At 45.1% G+C, this 20,274-nt stretch overlaps 1 protein-coding gene and 1 long non-coding RNA gene across 24 annotated transcripts in view; one reads left to right on the plus strand and one right to left on the minus strand.

Moving 5' to 3' along the window:
* RIMBP2 (RIMS binding protein 2) overlaps nt 1-20,274 on the plus strand; it is a 2,252,680-nt gene that overhangs the window by 1,743,298 nt on the left and 489,108 nt on the right. The window lies entirely within an intron of this gene.
* Nucleotides 5,229-10,445, minus strand: LOC138492733 (uncharacterized). The gene is made up of 2 exons (XR_011276254.1): nt 10,131-10,445; nt 5,229-5,814 (listed from the first exon to the last, which is right to left on the minus strand). It is a non-coding gene; the product is annotated as an uncharacterized lncRNA (long non-coding RNA).

Raw genomic sequence — 20,274 nt, forward strand, 5'->3', positions numbered from 1 at the left:
CATATGCATCCTACTTTTGATGCACCTATCACCACAAGGGAAAAAAGGAGCTCAAAGGAGAGGGGTGGAAACGAGGGTACCTACAATGGTACAAGGAGAGGTGGGTGCCAGAATGGTGATCAGGTGGAAACGAGCTTACAACTAACAGCAATTTGGGGGAAACAAAGGAGGCATGGGCAAGGTAGGTGTGATGGATGTATTGGACCAATGAAAGACCAAGGAAAGATCAATGCAATGGTGTGGGTGGGATGATAGAAGTCAAGACAGAATAGTGCCTCCCCAGATGGGACAGACAACCAAGTTGAGTACGTCCGCGGTTCCCAAAGCAGATGTGGCTTCCAACTTTGGGGTGGCATCTGGCAAACAGATTTTGGTTGAAAGTACAAAAGAGACTAACGGGATGGGGGTCTGTGAGTTGATCTCTCCCCTCATATCTAACCGGCATATTGGCCTGAATGTGGCTCTAAGGACCCTTGGTGACACGCAGGAGAATTTGGGGGTGATCCTGGCAGGCCAGCAGACAGCATTTAATGAGTTATTGATACGCATGACATTTCTGGAGGGATTTTCAAGAGGAACGATTCCAGCCAATGAAAAGATACATACAGAAGAGTTTATGCTAGATAAACACAATCAAAGACTATTTAATATGGATGCTAACATTGCAATGATATTGGATGGTCTCTGGTCTAGGGATTCTGCTACTTCTACATACATGTAAACAGTGAACATGAAGACCAGCGAAGAAAGGCTTGTTCACAGCCGATGCAAAAGGTAAACCGTGCGAGCAGCTGCAACGAAATATAAACGAGGCAGCTAACGGGATGTGCGCTGAGGATGGCGGGATAAAACAGCGCTAGGGGGACACCTTGGCCCTTTCTTGGGGTATTTGCTCATGATCAGAAGTGCAGAGGTGCCGCATCGGAGCGCATGTAATAACATTAGGCACTGAACGGCCTGAAACCCTTTGTTCGTCACTAACCAGCCTGCAATTACGGGACGGCCCGTAGGGGCGCATGACTGCCCAAATAGCAGCGCCATGACACGTGTTCCACTGAGAAGTTCATAGTAGAGCAGCAAAAAGACAAACGATTGCTAAAACACCAGGCAAGAACCTTATAAGCAGATAGGCAGATAGGTTTGGGTGAAACATCACTTTGAAGCCACTGAAGAGTGGGTAACACTTGTCCCAGAGGGACATACCCAGAACCAGCTGCCAAAGCGACTTATGACAAAACAGCTCGGCCCATCTAGGGACATTGGCGTTACTGCGAGGGCCGGGAGAAGCTTGTCCTATAATGGTCGTGAAGGAACTCAGAACACATTGCCAACCCCCATATCGTGCCGCGAAGACAGTCAACACAGCCCGGGATGACCACAGTGACGGACAGATGCAAGACTGGCAGTGAGTTAAGCACTACGACAGATAACAGGCCACTGAGGGAGGAGCCATGCTATAGCACATCACCATAGGACAAAGTGGAGCGAGGAGACTAATATAAGCTCCAGTAGCAGGACAATCCAAGGATAAGCTCAGGCATACAATATACAGCTGCACAACAATCAGACTGGCAGGTACTCCCCCTGGGGTTGTAACTTCTGGGAGGGGTCAATGAGTGACACTGCAGCTATTCGAGTCAGCGGGCGGCGGTTGTCGAAACAGTGATCCTGTTGCTCTGATGTTCGGTTTGGCAAAGCGGCAGTTTGCGGGCTAGTCGTGACGTAACCCCTGGTTTGATTCAGCAAGTGACTCTCCAGCGGTTCGAGTCGGGACCGGGTGTCAAGCAGTTAATTCAAGCCAAGCAAGTGACTGGCTCAGCAAGGGCGCAATTCAGCATTGAGCGTACTCAAGAGCAGGTATTTGTTCAAAGGTTTGGAGCTGTGCAAGAAAGCAACACCGGCGAGATTCCTTGGCATCGATGGTGTCGAGCTGGGCTTCAATGGCAAATCGACTGGTTTCAAGCCGACAAAATGGGGCGCCTCCAGATGCTGTGAGACTCAAATCAGGGCCTCGAAGACAAGGTGAGTTCTTTCAGGGTTTGCTTTCCCAGATTTGGGAGCTTCTAGTGTAGAGTGTCAGGTCCTGGTCCACAGCAAGTGTCACCCCCAATGTGCCCTTGGAGAGTCTAGGGGGCAGGGCTCTCCTCTGCCTTGGACTGCTCCTTCTTCACCTCAGTGGTTGGGGTCTTTGGAAAGTGCAACTCTCCCAAAAGAGACCCAATGAACCCTTCTCAGGTGCTCTTCCAGAGTGAATTAAAGAAGTGGTGTGAAACCCCTTCTTTTAAAAGTAAAAGTCCACAGGTGATTGGACTAAAGCTGGCCTGCTTTAGGGGTCCAATTTAGGGGGGCTGCCCTTTGAATAAGTGGGCTTTTCCCCTCTGACATGACACCCAAAGTGCATTGTGCTAAAGGAAGTGAAGGGGACAGGAAGGAGAGGTAGAGGCAGAGAGAAGCAAGACGGTGAAATATTCCTCCATCTGTACAGAGCTCCTCCTGTCTACACTAACCTCGCCCCTTTCCCTTCTCAATGGGATCAAATGACCTTTGAAATGCAGCACCCTGGTGCGAGGTCAAGCCTTTTGTGAATGTGTGTGCCCTTTGAATCCTGTTCCCAGGCCAGCTTCCTGTGGAGTGGTGTCTTTTGGGAAGGGTGTTAACTACCCTCACAATGGAACAAAGAGAGGCAACCGTCCAAGGCTACAGTCCTGCCATGAGTGGCAAGGTACAGCCTGTCAGGGGAGAATACACATAATCCTTCCACAGGAAAACATGGACTCACAGGGCTGACATAGGTGTGATATCAAATTGCTGTGGTTGTAATAACTTTGAGAATACCATCCGCCATATGATAACTCAGACATGGCTTATTTTTAAATATTATTCTACTGCCAGGAGGCAAACTCATACTTATAGGGTTTTGGAACAAGGGTGCATATCTGAAATGCAGCTGCTGTGCTGCAGTGGCTTTGCTGTCACTGCCGCTGTCAAATGGGCACCTGTGACCTTTCAACCTGCCCTGTGCCACTGGAGAGCAGATGCTGCAGATCAGGCTACGGGTGCAGCAGGGCACAAGCACACACTTTGCTCTTGGCATTGAGTTTATGAAAGGATAATTAGCAGATTACCCTTTCACAGATGGAATTGCCCGCTTCATTTTATTAAGTTAATAACATTTTTAAAAAAGCCTGTTCTCCTACACCCAGGCCAAATGGCAATCCATCACAGGTGCGTCTTCAGTGTTCTCCTCAACTAGGATCCCCTTGTCTCGCAAGGGTCTCAGGAGGCGGGCCCGGAAAAATACCCCACAGCCCAGCAAGGGAAGACTGCTTCCGGAAGCTGTTTATCAGCCCGCCTTATCCCCACTATGGGAGGAAGGAGAGGACCCAGGAAGGTAAGTCCCTGCTAGAGGGTGCATCTCTGGTGGAGAGAGACGATAACCTCAAAGGATTCCAAAAGCAATAGAAATAGAAGAAGTGCTTTTGAGGGAGGGGGGCCACCTCACAAGTAAGTACAGGGATGGACACAGGAATGTGGAGGTAATGTCACTCTTCAGATTTACGGTGTTTAAGCTCACTTCGTTTCCCAGAATGCCGTGTTTTAGTTGATCTATTCCTTAGTATCACAATGGATTTGTATATGCCGCCCAAAATGCTGTATCTTGTGGCTTCACTTGGTTTCCTTATAATAATTTAGGATTCTACAGTGTTTCCCAGAATGCACTGCTGATCTCCATTACGTTAATTTGCATGTACACTTTGGGATTGTACTCCTAATCCCAAAGTGTAGCGTTGAACAATCTCTTGATCAACATAGAAAAAACAAAGGTCGTTCAAGTCCAGAAACACAGTATGAAGACGCAGTCCTTTGGTTGGTCCATTGGCAACAAAAAATTGGAGTGTGTAACATTGTTCAAATATCTGGGACTGCAGGTATCCATGAACGGGCGGAAAAGGAAAACATGGCTGCTCTGAAAGGAAAAGTCGGAGTTCTGGCCAACCAAGCCTTGATCCTCAAGTGAGGATTCTCTTCCTTCTCCCTACAACCAGTGTTGGACCTTTATAAAGCCAAGGTGGTCCCTAGAGTAAGGTGTGGCTCGGTAGCAATGTTAACCCTCCCGGGCCAGCTATGGCCGCTACTTGAAGGGAAGTTTTGGAAGCGTGTTCTTGGGTTACCTAAACCGATCCCAATGCACATTGTAAGAAGAGAACTGGGCCTAATTTCACTCAAGGCTGCAATGGAATGGAAAGTTCTCTCTTTCATTAGGGAATACCGAACACCTGACTCGACCGTATGCTTCCAGATCAATCAATCCGAGTTATCCAAATGAGATGACGTAGTAGGCTCAGCGTGGGAAGAGTCCTGCAAAAAACCTCTAGAAGCATTAGAGGCCTCACAAGAGGAGCTTCGCACGATATGACATTTATAACGCGCCTATACACAAGTGCACGAGTCTAGAGCTTGTGGTCAGACGCTGGCACATAGAACGAAATTTCCGGCTAGAAACTAGCTGATGAGAATCAGGTGACACCTCTTTCGCACTATGGAGATTATGTGAGCCAGATCAAAGGGACTTCCAATCACCCCGCCAGGTGGGTTCTGAAACCTTACAACACCTCGTCACAATCTGCCCCGCTCTAAGATCGAAGTTCTTTACTAAGTGCATTAAGTGTGCTGGCTCTCTAGCTGCAGTCGAATGGTGGTCACTGCTGCAGAGGCGACCGTGTGGATCTTAGCGAGTGCTTGCACTCGAGCGGCCCCCCCACTCTAAACAACTTTTAATCAAATTGAAATTGGACTGGCTGAACGTAAAGTACATTTTGATGACAACAAGGGGATGTTTTCTCCTTTTTCTGTGTGGTATCTCTATATCTCTCTCCTGCTGCAGTTTATCCCCTCTTCTGTTTGGGCCTAAGGAGTACATATGGCCTGTACTTTACCGACACGTTACTATCAGGGTGAGTATTGTGTCCGATGAAATGAGCGCCACACCCAGGGTGCATTTCATGCGCTGAAGGGTGTCATGCTTGAATTACTATGAAAGACATATGTGTCTAATCAGTGATCATTCTTATGTTCCCAAAATGCACTTTGATTTTATGCAAAGCAGCTCACAGCCATCATTCAAGACATCACATACCATCCTACACCCAGCCTCACCCCTTAGCCCTGCCCATTGGGTGTGGTGCTGCCCACAGGCAGTGATCGAAGTGAGCGGGAAGGGTCGGGAGCGGTGTTCCACTACTTTTATTTTTTTCTGTTTACCATTCCTCTACTTTTTTTGACCATATTCACCATTCTATGTAGAGGATTTGTCCCTTCCTGTCCTTAATTGTGCAAAGAGTTGGACTATTGCCCTGCCCCGGCGGCAACACCTTGTCGCATGTTGCACTGGGCTTCCGCCCACCTTCTCCCTGCCAAGAGAGAGCACAGTTCCACTACTTTGTTCAGTACACCTCTACCACTGCCCACAGTGCATGTTGATCCTTTCCAGCGCTGGCCGGGCTCTCTGTGGGAATTACTCAACTCTCTACAAAGCAATGTGTCGTTTTATCAGGTGCGGTCTGGCTTTTAGATCCCCAGCAGGAAGTGTTTGTTTCGGCTTTTGTTTACTTCATCATAACAGGAGATTTCACTTGGTTTCCTGCAGTGCAGTGATTGGTTCATCGGTGACATGCTGGCTCAATCCATTTCCAAGAAGGCAGTGTTTCATGTTCAGGCTGTGGGGCATCACTCCGTTTGCAGCATGAGGTCTCTTCGGCGCAGGGCCGGTTTTAGACCAGATTCCACCCCAGGCAGGAAGCATCCTTGGTGCCCCTACCCCAAAAATGAGAACAAAAATTGCATGTTAACTTTTTTTTAAATAGGACACTCGAATAACTAGATGAAAATGCTATACAAAATGGATACATTAGATACTAGGTGACAGTCTTAAAATGTTACGTGTATTATGTGTTCAAAGAATTTCTTCTTGACTTTGCCCTTGTAAATTGAAGCACAGCGTCGGATTGATCCAGAGACTGACCAATGTCATTTTCAATTGATCAAATAGCCAGCTATGACAGGCTTCCATTGGCCATTGTTGACCAGAGTTACGTTTTAATGAGCTTCAGTTTGGAGAAGCTGCGCTCATCACTTATAAATGTGATGGGAAATTCGTATGCATGGATTTGTCGTGTTGCACTTTTCAATTAATTTCTATAAAACAGAGTATTCTTAAAAGCCAGGCATACACACACATTTCTACCAATTACACATGAGAAGATATGTACTTAAGTGACAAAGTTAAAGACTGGTCTCAAATGCCAGCTTCCCTACAAAGTGTGTGATCCTGGACACATGATTATATCTCACTGTGGTTTATCTGCTAAAATTAGAAGAGCCTAAAGATTATTATTTTCACACTGCACCGTATGGTGCACCTTGAAACACTTGTGTATAGGCACATTACAAATGAACAATAAATGAAATACATACCAACATTATACATTATATTAGGGAGATGCTAGTCCATTCCTGGTTTTAACTTTACATTCTGGGACGTGTAGTCCTGGATTTATAATGGGGAAAACCAGGACTAAAAGTCCCAGAATGCAAATATAACCAGGACTGGGCTAGCATCTGTTGAATGGAAGAGATATGCTGGCATGCATGGAGTACACTATTAAGAATAAAGGCTTATTCATGGTATTTTGTTTCATGCATATATCAGTGACCATTTATAAATGCACATCAAAACGTTATGTGCATCTTGGTTTACTGATGGCATCTTGCATGCAATGTGACTGACTTCCTCTGTTGCCTCTAGTATCAAAGAATGAGGTCGCTCACTGTAAGATCATTTTCTATGATGTCAATACATATGCAACATAGGGCACCCTAGATGTCCCTTGCCACACAGCACCTCACAATCCCTAGAACCATCCCTGCGTATTTCAGTGGAAATTGACATTGTTTGTTAACCTTAAACTAGTAGTAACAGCTTGCTCTCCTAAAGCCAAGCAATCTTTAAAATCCACATTTAATAACATTCAGTGTACTACAAACTATCTGAAACCGAAATCACTGCACTTTCATTGTGTTATTTTAGTAAGTGCACAACAGGACACCGACCATAAAGAAAGGTCATTAGTTAGTGTGAGTTTTTATATTACAGGTTGGAGAAAGTGTCAATGTGGTGACTCCACTCTCCTGGCAAAGGTGACATACTTTATTTTTGTAGTGCCAAAAATGGCACCCATAAACCCGGTTGTGCGTGATGGGTGGCAATGTTTAATTTCCATGGGACTGAATATGCACAATGCACCAAACAATAGTAATTTCTGACCCTTCTGTAACTTTATTTCAGGTTAAAAGCAGCAAACATTTTACGCAGTTCGCATCACAGCAGGCACAAATGCATTTTTTTTAAATGCTAAAAGCATTTTGTGAGATTCTCATTTCCTACGTACAAAACGTTCTGTGAACAAAACGTTTTTTTCTGAAATGGCCACACCTGCATGATGCTCGGCACGGGTCCTCTTCAATTAACTACTGCCCCCTTCCCTTATAATTACACAGGCTCTTCCTGGCCGTGGTTTCTACTAAGAAAGAAGAGCACCTTCAGTATGTATGCTATCCTCGTGAATATTCACAAAGGGTCGAAAACCTCTCTCTCTATATATATATAAAAACCCTTCTACCTGAAATGTGAAAGTAGGAAAGTCCATTGGAGCCAAGTCATGCATTCCACAAATCCACCCAGTAGCCATCGCTGGAAGTTCACCTCCAGTTCTGAGCCACAACAGAACATGGCCAAATGCTCCAACCAGAAGGTTTGCATTTGATCTAATTTGCATACCCACAATGCCTTGCAGTTGTGGCTGAACTGGAGGTGAAATTCCAGCGATGGCTACTAGAGTGCGTTGAGGAATATGTTACTTGGCTCAAATGGACTTTGCTATATATATATATATATATATATATATATGTATCTGGTATTTTGCTTTCTATGGCATTGCCATTTTCTAGTTATTACACTTTTTGGAAAATCAAATCGACACACGCACATGTATATGTGCACGTGAATAAATCACATAAACACACACGTATAGGAGTAACAACTAGCGAATTGCACTAATAAACAAACAGCGCTAGATAAAGAGGGGTTCTGTGACAATGCGATGCGCCTAGATGCAGTCGGTGAGTAATGGAAGGCTACGCCACGCCTCCGTCAAATGGTTTAACCATATGTAAACCCTGGCTCAGCATTACACACCTTGCCCCTCCCAGCCAGCCCTCCCCTCCAGAGGCAGTGAGTGGGGTTTAGGTTTGCGGTAAGAGCCAGGAGTGCAACTAGACTAAGATTTCCGGGGGACCAAACCTTAAAATGTTGTGAGGGGATAACTTCTGAGACTGTAGAGGAGGTGAAAACTTACTTGCGTGGGGGTATCTTACTTCTTTACACATACTAATGAGACTATTTTAGTACAGCTTTGATGTTACAAGCAGTTAACTCTCTCCTTCAAACCAGCCACTTAAGAAGTGTTGTGAGAATGAGCTGTCCACTGTTCCACCTCCACTACCTTGACATGCAAGAAGTACTAACACCCCATTACCATTTTAATTGCCTAACAAAGTATGCTTACAAATGCAGTTGCTAGCAATGAAACACTTTACAGTAGTAATTGCCGGGCCTTTGTTAACTGTGCAGCTGCAGGTATTGTAATTGTAATTGGTTATTTATAATGGACTTAATACACAGAGGCTTCTAAGCGTCGACCCACGGATTGAACCTGTGTTGCTCTGTTTCATCTTGCTTCCAAGGCGAACACGTTGCGCCTGAGCTATCCTCCTGAGACCGGTTAATGCCTGTGTCCTGTCCTACCAATGGTCTGTAGGTCAGGCAGGTCAAGTCAACATAACCCAACATTTTGGGGTGGGGAGACCGACCTGCCCAGTGGCCTTTGCACCACTCATAGCAGCACTGCTATTTAATTGCATTCCGGCACTTATAGTTCTACTTTGCCCACGTTACAGGCACTGAGATACAAGTTGAGTTGCCTGCCTCCCTCCCCAATCTCAAGCCAGCACTGGCATCTCCCATGTAATCCCACACTGGCATGCCCTCAAACCATGTTTGAAGAACCCCCTTACCTGACTGCCACTGGTGCAGGCAAGGCCAGTCCTTTCGCCTGCAGATCACTCCCTTCACTGCAAGGAGGCAGTATTTATGCACGATCCCATAGCAGGCGGCTGACAAATGGCCATTTTGTCACAGTTGGCTTTGCAAACAAATCCCTCGCGCGCTGTTTGTGCCCAGCAATAGGGGGAGATGGGGTAAGGCAGCGCTGGGAGGCCAGCCTTACATTAATGGCCATTCAGGCGACAAGTCTCGAGTGTTAGGAAAAACAATGAGATGAGTATTGTGTAGCAAAATGGTAGCAGGATAATCGATCAGCAAGTGCTTCAGAGGGAATATGGATTCACAAGTAACCTTATTTAAATCACAATAAATAAAATACATCTGCCAGATGAGCACAGCAGTTTGATTAAAATTAAACTCAAATAGTACCTTTCCCAAACAGAAGAGAGCAAACACAATAGATCTAACACTTTGGAAATCACAGAAATATTCAAGGGGCTGTACATAGAATGCAACATAAAACATGGCAGCAGAAGCTTCTAAATAGGTGCATTTATTTTGCCAATGGAGCAACAGAATGAGGGTGCATACACTTTTAAAATACATTAATAGGATTCATAAGGGAAATTGTGTGTAAACTTGGAAAGGGGTAGCTGGTGTAGACTTCAAGAGGGGCATCTTAAAGGCACAGAGAGGGGGCTGCTCATTGGCTCAGAGGGGACTTCGCATTGGCTCAGAAAAAAGCCGCTAGAAGCTTGCAGAGACCCCAGGTGCTAGTCATCGCACGCACCGCTGCTTACGGCGGCAGCAGAACCTTAGCTGGCCTTTGGTGCTACTGGTCACTGCTCCAGTGCCCAAAGTGAGAGGTTTCATAGAACTTTGTACAATTACAAATAAATGAGGCATGATAGCAGTCATTCTGGCGCCCCTAGAAGCTGCTGGCACCTCAGGCAGCTGCCTGTACTGCCTGATGCAAAGACCGGCCCTGCTTCGGCGTGACCTCACTCACCCAATGTGCAGGTTTAGCTCTGTCAAGCGCAGGGGTCGCCTCTCCTCTCTGCAGTTCGGATTCAGTGTCTGCAGTGTCGGGCCCTCTATCTGCCATCTTCTTTTATCACTGCTGGCTTGGACTTCCCTCTTCTCCGACTCTCTCAGTGGCTGTGAACCAGGCCTGCAGGATTCCAGCCTCTCTTGCCTCTTCCTTGCCGTTCCCCAGGCCGACTACTGTCCATAACCGAGGTCAAACTACACAATTATTGAATACATACGCTGACCAGCCTACATTTCTAAACTCAAAACCCGGAGAATGACGTCACCGATGCCCCGCCCCTTCCCAAAGACTCAGCCCTCACGACTCGCCCACTTAACAACCAAAAAAAACAACGTCAAATGACGTGATTGCGAGCAGGGATTTGACACACTACTTAGTTTCCACCCACACATGAAAGAGATTGGCCACAAGCAGTCTGTTTGTAGCCAATCACATCGAGGCTTGGGTGGCGTTCCTTGGATTGCAGGAAATCCCAGAGACTCCATGCTCTTTCCTGGAGACCCGGAGAAGAGTGTAATAACTCAGAGACTAGGCAGGTCTGTGCGTAGTGGGAATCCTAACACACACACATAGATGAGCCCATGCAAACAGAAATGTGCACAAAAAAAGATAAAGAGCCATTTTTTTTACAAAAGGAATAATTCAAAACACTGTAAAGTGCAATGTGCAAACCAATATAGTTAATCAATAATGTATGTATAAAGTAACACCCATATGCACAACCTCACTCACACAACACCAGGGACGTCATTTAGGGGTCGCCAGAGGTCGCAACTGCGACCTCTAAAAAAAAAACCGAAAAACATTTTTAAAATTTTTTTTTTTAGGGTGCAATGAGGCAACATAGATTTTTTACTGGCATTACACTTTACACAGAAAAAGTACAGCTTTTCATCCATTATTGTAACCGAGTTTGACACACAGTTCGCTAAATTCAACAAAAAGATATACGTATTTCAAGTTCATTAACATTTTTGCTATACAACACCCAAATATTTCACTCATGTGCACTGACTCTTAAAATATCTGCCGAGTAGATATACAGATCCCGCTTCGTAGAGATGACATCGAGACGATCATTGTGGAGAGAGCTAGAGACATTCCATACTTGTCCCACACTGTCTGGTCTCCCTCCCACTGTGGTTATTATCTCTTCAGAAGCAAACACCGTGAAGAAACGGTGATTTAAAAGTCATACTTGTAAACAACACAGGACAGTACATCAGTAAACTGGTTAGTGCCTGTTTCCGAATAGTCCATGCAGTGCTGGGTGACACATTTTTCACTGTATGTACGTTTGCTCTTGTAGGGCTTGCATATTCAGGCCATTATATAGTCTCTATACATTTAATCTAATTACTATTACGTCTCAATCTCTTATTACATGTTTAGCTTTTGCACGCTGAAGTGTACTATGTTTTCTAACTAGGCGGTCTGTTTAAGAATACCACATGGTGGATCAGTGTGTTCAATTGGACGTTCTGTCGTTTCCGAATCATTCCATTTTAAACAAAGTATGCGTGGAAGCACACCATTATTCCCAGTGACTTCCCTACTCAAGGGACCTACTCTCTTTCACACAATGTGGCCATCCTATACCGCCAGCTTACTCTGCCTAGCGAGAATAAAAGGGAAAAAGGATGGGATCACAGTTTAAAAAAAAGGAGAACAAATCATTTGTTTAAACTCAAACTAGTATTTTGCTTTTTTCTTCTACACTGAAGCAGAATACCCAAAAAGACATGCAGTGGTTACTAAAATGTGCTTTTTTCCTGAAACACACCCAAAGACCAAATCGCTCACTAGAAAGCCCTTTCTGATTGTATGTTGTTCTGGGAGAAAGGAGTCGATGGGTAAGTGACACAAGATCAGTTTACGCGTCCTCTAACTAGTCCCTCTAACCATGTGGAGCTCATCTACTCTTCTCATGAGACATTCTAAATTCCAGGTTCATTTTCAGGGTCCTGTTCATACTTTATACAGTACGTACATTATTAATCATTGATCCGCCCGCAACCCTGACTTGAATCAACCACATACATTGCAGTAATAAATGTGAAACAATCGGTCTGGCAAAGCCTGTTGTGCTTTGTTGTTACCATGCACTTGTATATTCATTAACACCCATGTGATCCTGGTTGATTCTTTTTTTTTGTAATGCAAGCTCCTGGGCTCTGGCCAGCACCATGTGGCTCTTTACTTCTGAAGAGGCTGGCTTTCTTGTTAAAGCCCCTTAAAAAAAGAAGAAAAGGAGTGCCACAAGTCTAACACTTTCAGCACTGACCCTAAATAAGAAAGACTAGGAATACCAAATAATGTGTCTTTCTGGAAATCTATGCAATGATTGCTAGACTCATTAAAGGTTTATTTCAGGCACACTTCAGGGGGTGAGTCACTAATTTAGTCTGTTCTTAAACGCCTCAACTCAGCCTTTTATCCTTCTGAGGTCGATAAATGAGTACCAACACAGGTTGGGTGATATTGGGTGTATATTTTTTCTATATAAAGCGCACAAGCGTAAGTGCTGTATGATAACACATCATTATCATTTGGTCATGGACGTCTGCTTGCATTCACAGTAATTTGGTAATATGGGTTATACACACTGATCTTAACGATACATATGGCGACCCATTCTTGTATGAAATGTACATCACATTATAGTGATATCGTAACCATATTTTTCGCAGTGTACAATGCTATGTGATGCTATGTCCTATTTTGTCAACGTGTGAAAGGTCGTGTTCCATCGCTTCCCACGATATCACTTCGGGGTGGGGTCAAAGGACATCACTTCCTGTGATGTCATCAGGGGTCAAGGGTCGTGTGATGACACTTCCGCTACCCCAGGCATTTTGGTGAAATGACGTCCCTGGATGAATAGTTTATTCCACATAGGACTTCTTTAGTGGGGTAATGGAGGGAGCTGATTTCATAGGAGGGAGGGTAATTCCTCAACAGAGACAGTAGTAGGGAGGGAAGAGGAGATTACTAGAAATGCTGGGGCTTCGGATGTTTTGCTCCTGGCTATAATGTTAATGATCCATAGTGAGCTGGTCAATAACCTCTATTCATTATCTCTATCACTCCATTCGCTCCTTTAGCCTCTGCTCAGATTAAGTCCAAAATGCTGACATTCTCCTCCATCATTGTCCTGTTTGTTGGGAGGACAATTTGATAAATCTGGATTTGAAATGATTTCTCAATCTTGCTCAAGTGCTTCAAAGAAGCGCTGTGAAGCTCTTCACTTGTGAACACGCGCTATACAAGTAAACAATTACAAATTACAATGCTTTTTGGAAAAATAAATCCATCTTCATGAGCTCACAATCTGCAAAAACCCCCATGAATATACCTTCCATTAGGAACAACACTCTCTGTTATATTAATTATTCAACTTTCCCAAATATCTAAGCCTGAACTGAGTACTACTACTTCATCCGCGTCTTGTGGCGCAAACACAAACTCTGCACAGAAGCATGACTTACTGAATGTTTACAAAGTCTGTCTTTTATGTCCATATTCTGTCATTTCCTGCAGTTGTCCATCATTTATTAGCACTCCAGCGTACCTGCTGGCTAAGCTCTACATATCTGGTGGCAGATGCTCCTCGCGCAGCAAATCGACCAACCGGCTTGAATCACAACTCGTCTGCAAAGTGAGGACCTGAAAACAATCCTTCTCTTGCCATGCACCCACCCTCTGGTATGCGGTCCCGGTGTCAGCTCGAACTGCCCCCACAATTCTCCAATTTTGCAAATCTCTCAAAACATGGCTCTTTCAACAACATCTGTCTAAGGACTAATTCCAATGGTTGACACATCCCGACACACAGTACTGCGCTACTGTTAAAAGATGGCAGCCCAAATGCTGGCTACCCACACTCTGTGCAGCGTTCTGCTGTTCTTGAGCTAGGTCTGCACTTTAAACAGTAAAATAAAATAAAAATATAAAATGTACCTCTTTGACGGTATGAATGTGTGTATCACTAACATCTGTTTTCTTAATCACTATTCTACCTCTTTCTGGTACTGTTCCACGGTGCAACTCTTTAAATTATATTTGAGACTCACTTTTCAAATAGTTACAAACACATCATGTGTTTCATTTGTCAGAGTTTACCTAAGTAAAATGTTTCTTATATCTGTATCAACACAACTGATGAGGTTCTAACATGCGTGGACTGCTCAGGCTATCATTCATTACATGATACTTAGTTTCGTGCCATGAAATGTGTTATTATTCACAGACTGGCAGTCAGAAATTGCACCAAAAACATATTTGAGTCTCATGCCATCTTGACACTTCCTGTTTTTATACACTGCGCCACCTTCTGGTTTCAACAAATAACTAGAGCACATCTCTAATTCCGTGCTCCATGTTGCTCCCCTGCTCCTCCTCATCTGTCTTCTTGTAAGGAAAGTGGGAAAAAGGCTCACAGTCTTTATAAAGCAGAGGGACGGGCTCTATAGTGCAACATGTCATATGGGTTGGTGTCAGAGGATAAGTATTGTAGCCTGAATTAAAAGGGGGATACCAGGGTTTGACCAGTGAGTCTTCCTTCCCCAGCGTGAGCATTGCCTCCCCCCATGCAGTCACGCCCAGGGTCGGGATCAGTGGCTGCCCTTCCCTGGCCATATGGAAAGAGGGTTTCCCCACTGAGGTGCGTGGGTGGTGACGTTGCTAGATTCACCACACCTCCCAGAGATATCTGCGTCTGCACAAAGTGCTGGGAATGGTGAATATGCGCCAAATCCATATTAAACCATCTTTAGGAAGATGGATAACCACTTTGAGGAAAAGGTGAGCATTATTTTACAACTCTATCATTTCAGCACCAGGGATCAAGTCAAAGATACATTTATTGACTAAACGTTGTCACTGCGCTTAGGGAGTTAGCAAATAGATGCTTTCCTCTGCAGGCTCCCTCCTCTGGAAAGCCTCCCCCTCCCCCTGCACCTTGAGCAGGATCTTCTCAAATTCTGCAAGCTCCTTAAGACCTTCCTCTTCCCATCCTCTTTCCTTCCTACTCTGCTCTGCTAATTCCCACAGTTGGTGAATCGTGTTATTGGCTCTTATGCATCTCGGTGCCTCGACCTTCCACACCAATTCCTCCCAGCTCCTGTCTATCCACAGCACTTAACACCTGCACATCCTCTGCCCTGGAGGCACGCACTTACATCTCCCACGGCCCAGGCCGGAATACACTCAACATTCTTAACACTTTGTCTCTGGCTCACTCTCGAGCTTGGACTCCCCAGCACTTCCCTCCTCTTCCTTTCTGCATTTGCACGTTCTGAATACTCACAAGGCATAGTAGATTCGTCCCTCCCCCTCTGCTCCTAAATATTGTGTTGTGATGTATTTCCCTACCCTGCTCCCTCCCTGCCCTGTGGGCGCTTTCAAACAGTATTTTCTTATTGCATAAGCGCCTAAAAAGCAAACAATAAATAAATAAATAAAATTGTGGGCAGTCATATGACGAAAGGTTGAGAGACCAATTTATGTTAAAAGTTACAGAGAATAAAATAAGAGAAGAGATATGGTCCATGGGGGACCCCAGTTTTGAATCAGGCATAGACATTGCCAAGAGATTGGAGCACATGTGAGTTGGTGCTAAAGAATTGGACAAGAAGGATCACAAAGATTCAGTGAATGCAGTGAGCCTTTCACAGTGAATGCAGTGAGCCTTTCAGAATTGAAGAACCCAACTGCAGTGAAAAAGAAAGGTTTTACCCCATGGCAACCGCTCCTCAAGAAGGATGAACATGCAGAGAAGCAGGAGCAGAAGGGAGCGCAGAACAGATATAATACAAGTGTCTCTTCTAAAAAATGCTTTCGGTCTGGGACTAGTTCCCACTTTGCAAGCAATGCTGAGTGTCCAGGACATAATGCCAGTGTGGCAGGAGAGAACATTTCACCCGATGTTGCCAACATTTCGTTCAGCGGGCCGTGAAAGAAATTACAGAAGTGGTTGAATATGGCAGTGATATGATATGATATGGTATTTATAACGCGCATATACACATGTGTTTCAAGGCGCGAAATGTGGAAGAAGCTTGTACAGATGTGGAAGCATATGGTGCAAGCGGGCCTGTGAGTGAGGTTTGCGAGCTAAGGGTGTGTACAGGAAGCCTCGTGCTATTGGTCTAGTAAATGGTGTTGGGGTTTGCATGCCTATTGACACCGGATCTGACTACACCATTATAAATAGAGAAACTTGGCACCACAAGTTTGTAAGTACAAGTGTGCGTTTCCCTAACTTCCACGCAAGTGCTTATGGTGGTGTTCACATTCACATGGAAGGGTGTTCTGTAGCCACTTTAGAATGTCTACAGAGATAAAGAAAGGCAAAGGTTTATGTCTCAGAGAAAGGCAACTGTTTGTTGGGTTGGTACTAGCAGAGCGACATGAATATTGGGTATGCAGTGATTTGACTGAATCTAAAATAAGGAACAACATTTTTACCTAAACATTTTTTCTGAAGAAATACTGAATTTTAAAAAATGTGTATATGGGGGTGGGGTAAGGGCTTAAAACGGGTTGGAAGGGGTTGGGGTGGGATTATAAATGAAGGGAAATGGGGGATGGAGGACCCCCCCCAAATTAAAAATTAAAAAATGATTCAGTCTTTTTTTCGGTAAAAATGTTTAGTTAAAAATGTTTTTGTTATTTTTCCATTCTGTAAAATAACATGTAACCGAATATTGTGATTGATCCCAAGGTGCCGAGGAGTATAGCTGCTGTGGCAGGATTAACCCATCTCACCCAGAGGACTCATAGGCTGAAGTTTTCAGGGAAAGCTTAGTGTGTTTAAAGGGATATAACCACAAGATTAGACTCAAGAAATATGCCATCCCGGTGCGTTCCTCTAGCCCTGTGGAAAGAAGTACCTAAAGAGATCAAGAGAATTGAGTCAGAAGACATAATAGAGGTGAATGGTGCTCTCCAGTGGTAATTGTTTGGAAGGCCAATGGCAGTGCTCGTTTGTGTGTTGACTTAAGAGCCCTTAACAGGAGTGTTGTAGTTGACAGCTTTCCCTTACCTAATATAGGGGAATTGATAAGTCTCACAGCAGCTGCTAAAGTATTCACCACTTTGGACCTTGCCTCCGCTTACCGCCAGGCATTGTTGCATCCTGACTCAAGAGACCTCACAACATGTATTACTCACAAAGGGACATATAGATTTAAAAGTTTGTCCTTATTTCAGCAGCAGAATTCTTTCAACGTGTCAAGAAAGCAATACTTGCTGGTGTAGAGGGTGTGATCTTTTATCAAGAAGACATATTTCTGATGTGGACTAGTGTTAGGGAGAATTCTCCAGAATGGCTAATTTCCCTTACCTACTAAATCCCCCAGCAGCTTTGCTGGATTTCTAGGATTTATTTGTTTTCACCTGGTAAGAGTGTGAGCTTTATTTCCCACTCTTACATGTGTTTTGCTGTGTGTGTTTAACATTTTTGCGTTCATAGACTGTGGAGCCGCACCTACTCCATAGGCCTCATCTTTTTACGATGTGTCACACAGCACCTTTAGTGCAGTGACACAGGGTTTTCTTTTTCAGACTTCCCACTTTAAACTCCATTTTCTGGTACTGACTACTGTCTCCCAGAATATGTAAAGTTGCCATTCACTTCAGACTTCCCACTTTAAACTCCATTTTCTGGGACTGACTACAGTCTCCCAGAACATGTAAAGTTGCCATTGACTTTTACTAGTCTTTTTAAATTCAAAGACCAGTACAAACTATCTTACATAGAGAACTGGAAAGGGTTAATAGTTATCCCTTTGTGTCTGTCTCTTATGGAACATTATTTTGTCCCCCTTTCTTTTAAGTTTGGCTGGTGGCAGTGGTATCTACCATATTTTTCCTACCGCGGTTTATTTAGATAGCCTTGGTACTGTTTTAGGCTAAGTTAGTAGCCTCGAACTTAAATCCGCTGGACCCCATTTACTTTTATTTGGTTCCGGCTGGGTTTATTCGCCATTTCTTTTTATAAAGGTCTTTCTCGTGTTTTACTCTGCACGCCAAACCCAGTTTGGTTCCTTTTTTCACCTGTCCTTTGGCGTGCTTCTGCACAGAAGCCCTCCTTAGGCGCCTGAATGTCTGAAGGGGACAGGATGTGAGTTAGGGGTTTGAGACTCCCTGCACAAGGTCTCCTTGGAGACCCATGTCACACTCTGTATGATTGGCTGTGGTGACTGCCCCACCAGGACAGCCACCCTGCTGTGTGATTGACAGCCAGGCTGTGTGAATGGGGGAAAACTGAATAAAAAGCAGGTCTCTCGGACTAGGAAGGCAGATTTGCCACTGGATCGAGAGAACTGAAGAGAAGCTGAAAGAAGAGGACAACTACCATGACTGAACCTCCCGGTGAAGCCCTGCTGCGGGTCCGAATCTCCAAACTTCGATGACAGAGAAGATCTGCAAGGAATCTTCTTCCCTTGAGCTGGTGGGACCAACCAGTTCGCCAAACACCAAGCAAGGCCTCCCTCCTCTGGTCGAATTTGCTGTGCATCGCTGCAGTGAACCGGATAGCCAGGAAGACCGGAACCTGTTTGGGTTTTAAGGAGCGCACCTTTTATTTGTTGCTTTGCTCTGCTGCTGGTTTCTTCCCTGGGCAGTGCAGGACCCTTCAGTCTTCCAACTTCGTGTCAGTCCGACAGTCGCTTCAGGAACCGTGAGCCTGCAGGACCTGCCAGGAACATCTGCCTCAGCTACAGCCTTCTTCTTCATTTAAGGTACTGTTCAGACCCGGTTGTTTGTTCCGTCCGACCGCGGTGAAAGTGTTTGAAATCTTTCGCCAATCCAAGGGCTTGTCCTTCTCTACTCTTTTAAATAACTTTTCTTCCAACCAACTTCGTTTCGAACTCTTGGCAAAGGCTTAACCATGAACTACTCTGAACTGTGTTATCCTGTCATGATGCCTACCGCCGGGGACCCAGACCAAGTCCAGCAACCCCGGAAGCAGGCATCAAGTTATCCCAAGCAAGCCCAACAACCCCTGCTAGGGGCTATTTGGGTCCAGTCCTGGCGCCTATGGCGCCAGGCTCATAGATTAAAACTTACCTGATGCAGACCATGCTGCAAACTTACCTGATGCAGACCATGCTGCAAGAGCTCCAAGCCAAAAGAGGCTTGGAAGGGACTACTTTACATAGGGACTATTTTTTTACTCGGGCGGGGCTGGGGAGGAATACTTACCTGGAACTACTTTGGAGGCTATTTAAACCACGCCCGAAGAGCAGCACATGCTTCGCGTTATTCTGCATCCAGCAGCGTAACACTCACCGTGCCTGCAAGTCTGCATCCAGCCTCCTGCCACGCCCGCCTTGAGTTTGGAGCTCCTAGAAAAAGGGAGAAAGAAAGAGAAAAGGTTAGAACAAGAGCAATACCTTTGATCCTTACCTGAATTCCCGATCCATCGCGCCTTCGAGCTGGAAGAAAGAAGCTATTTATGCGCGTCGCCTCGCCTGCTGCAGCGCCGCGCTGAACTCACCGGCCTTTGCAGCATCTTCACATTCCACTGCATCCTCCTGCATGTTCCCGCCGCACTCCGGCACCTAAGGAGAAGACAAGAACAGCAAGGTGAGCCAAGGGAATACACAGAGGAATATTAGTTACCCCCCCATAGACTTACCTGATTTTACCACCGGGGGTACTATTCCTCTTCACGGGTCGGCGCAGCTTCCACTGCATCTTCGCCGAACCCCAGCCCCTAGGGGGAAACAAAAGGACAGCAAGGTGAAACAAAGGGACTAACAAGGGGAACCCTCCTCACCACAATAGACTTACCTGATTTTACCGCCGGAGGTATTATTCCCCGAGACTTCATACTTTCTCTCAGCGCCTGAATAAGGGAGAAAGCAACAGGTTACATTTTGTCATTATTTTATCGAACTGTGTTGGAAAATACAAATCCTTACCAGAATACTACCGGTTGCCACGAGGAACTCTTCATTAGGGTCAAGCTGCAACCTGCAAGGAATCGGACAAGAGTGAAAGTCAGGCATTTGAACTCTTTCGAACTTTATACTTACGGCGTCTTGCCGGGAATCTCTGAGTCAATATTGTTCTGGAACTCACCAATTCCTTCGAG

The sequence above is a fragment of the Ambystoma mexicanum genome, chromosome 10 (assembly GCF_040938575.1).
Source record: "Ambystoma mexicanum isolate Mex_15411 chromosome 10, UKY_AmexF1_1, whole genome shotgun sequence".
Classification (NCBI taxonomy): Eukaryota; Metazoa; Chordata; class Amphibia; order Caudata; family Ambystomatidae; genus Ambystoma; species Ambystoma mexicanum.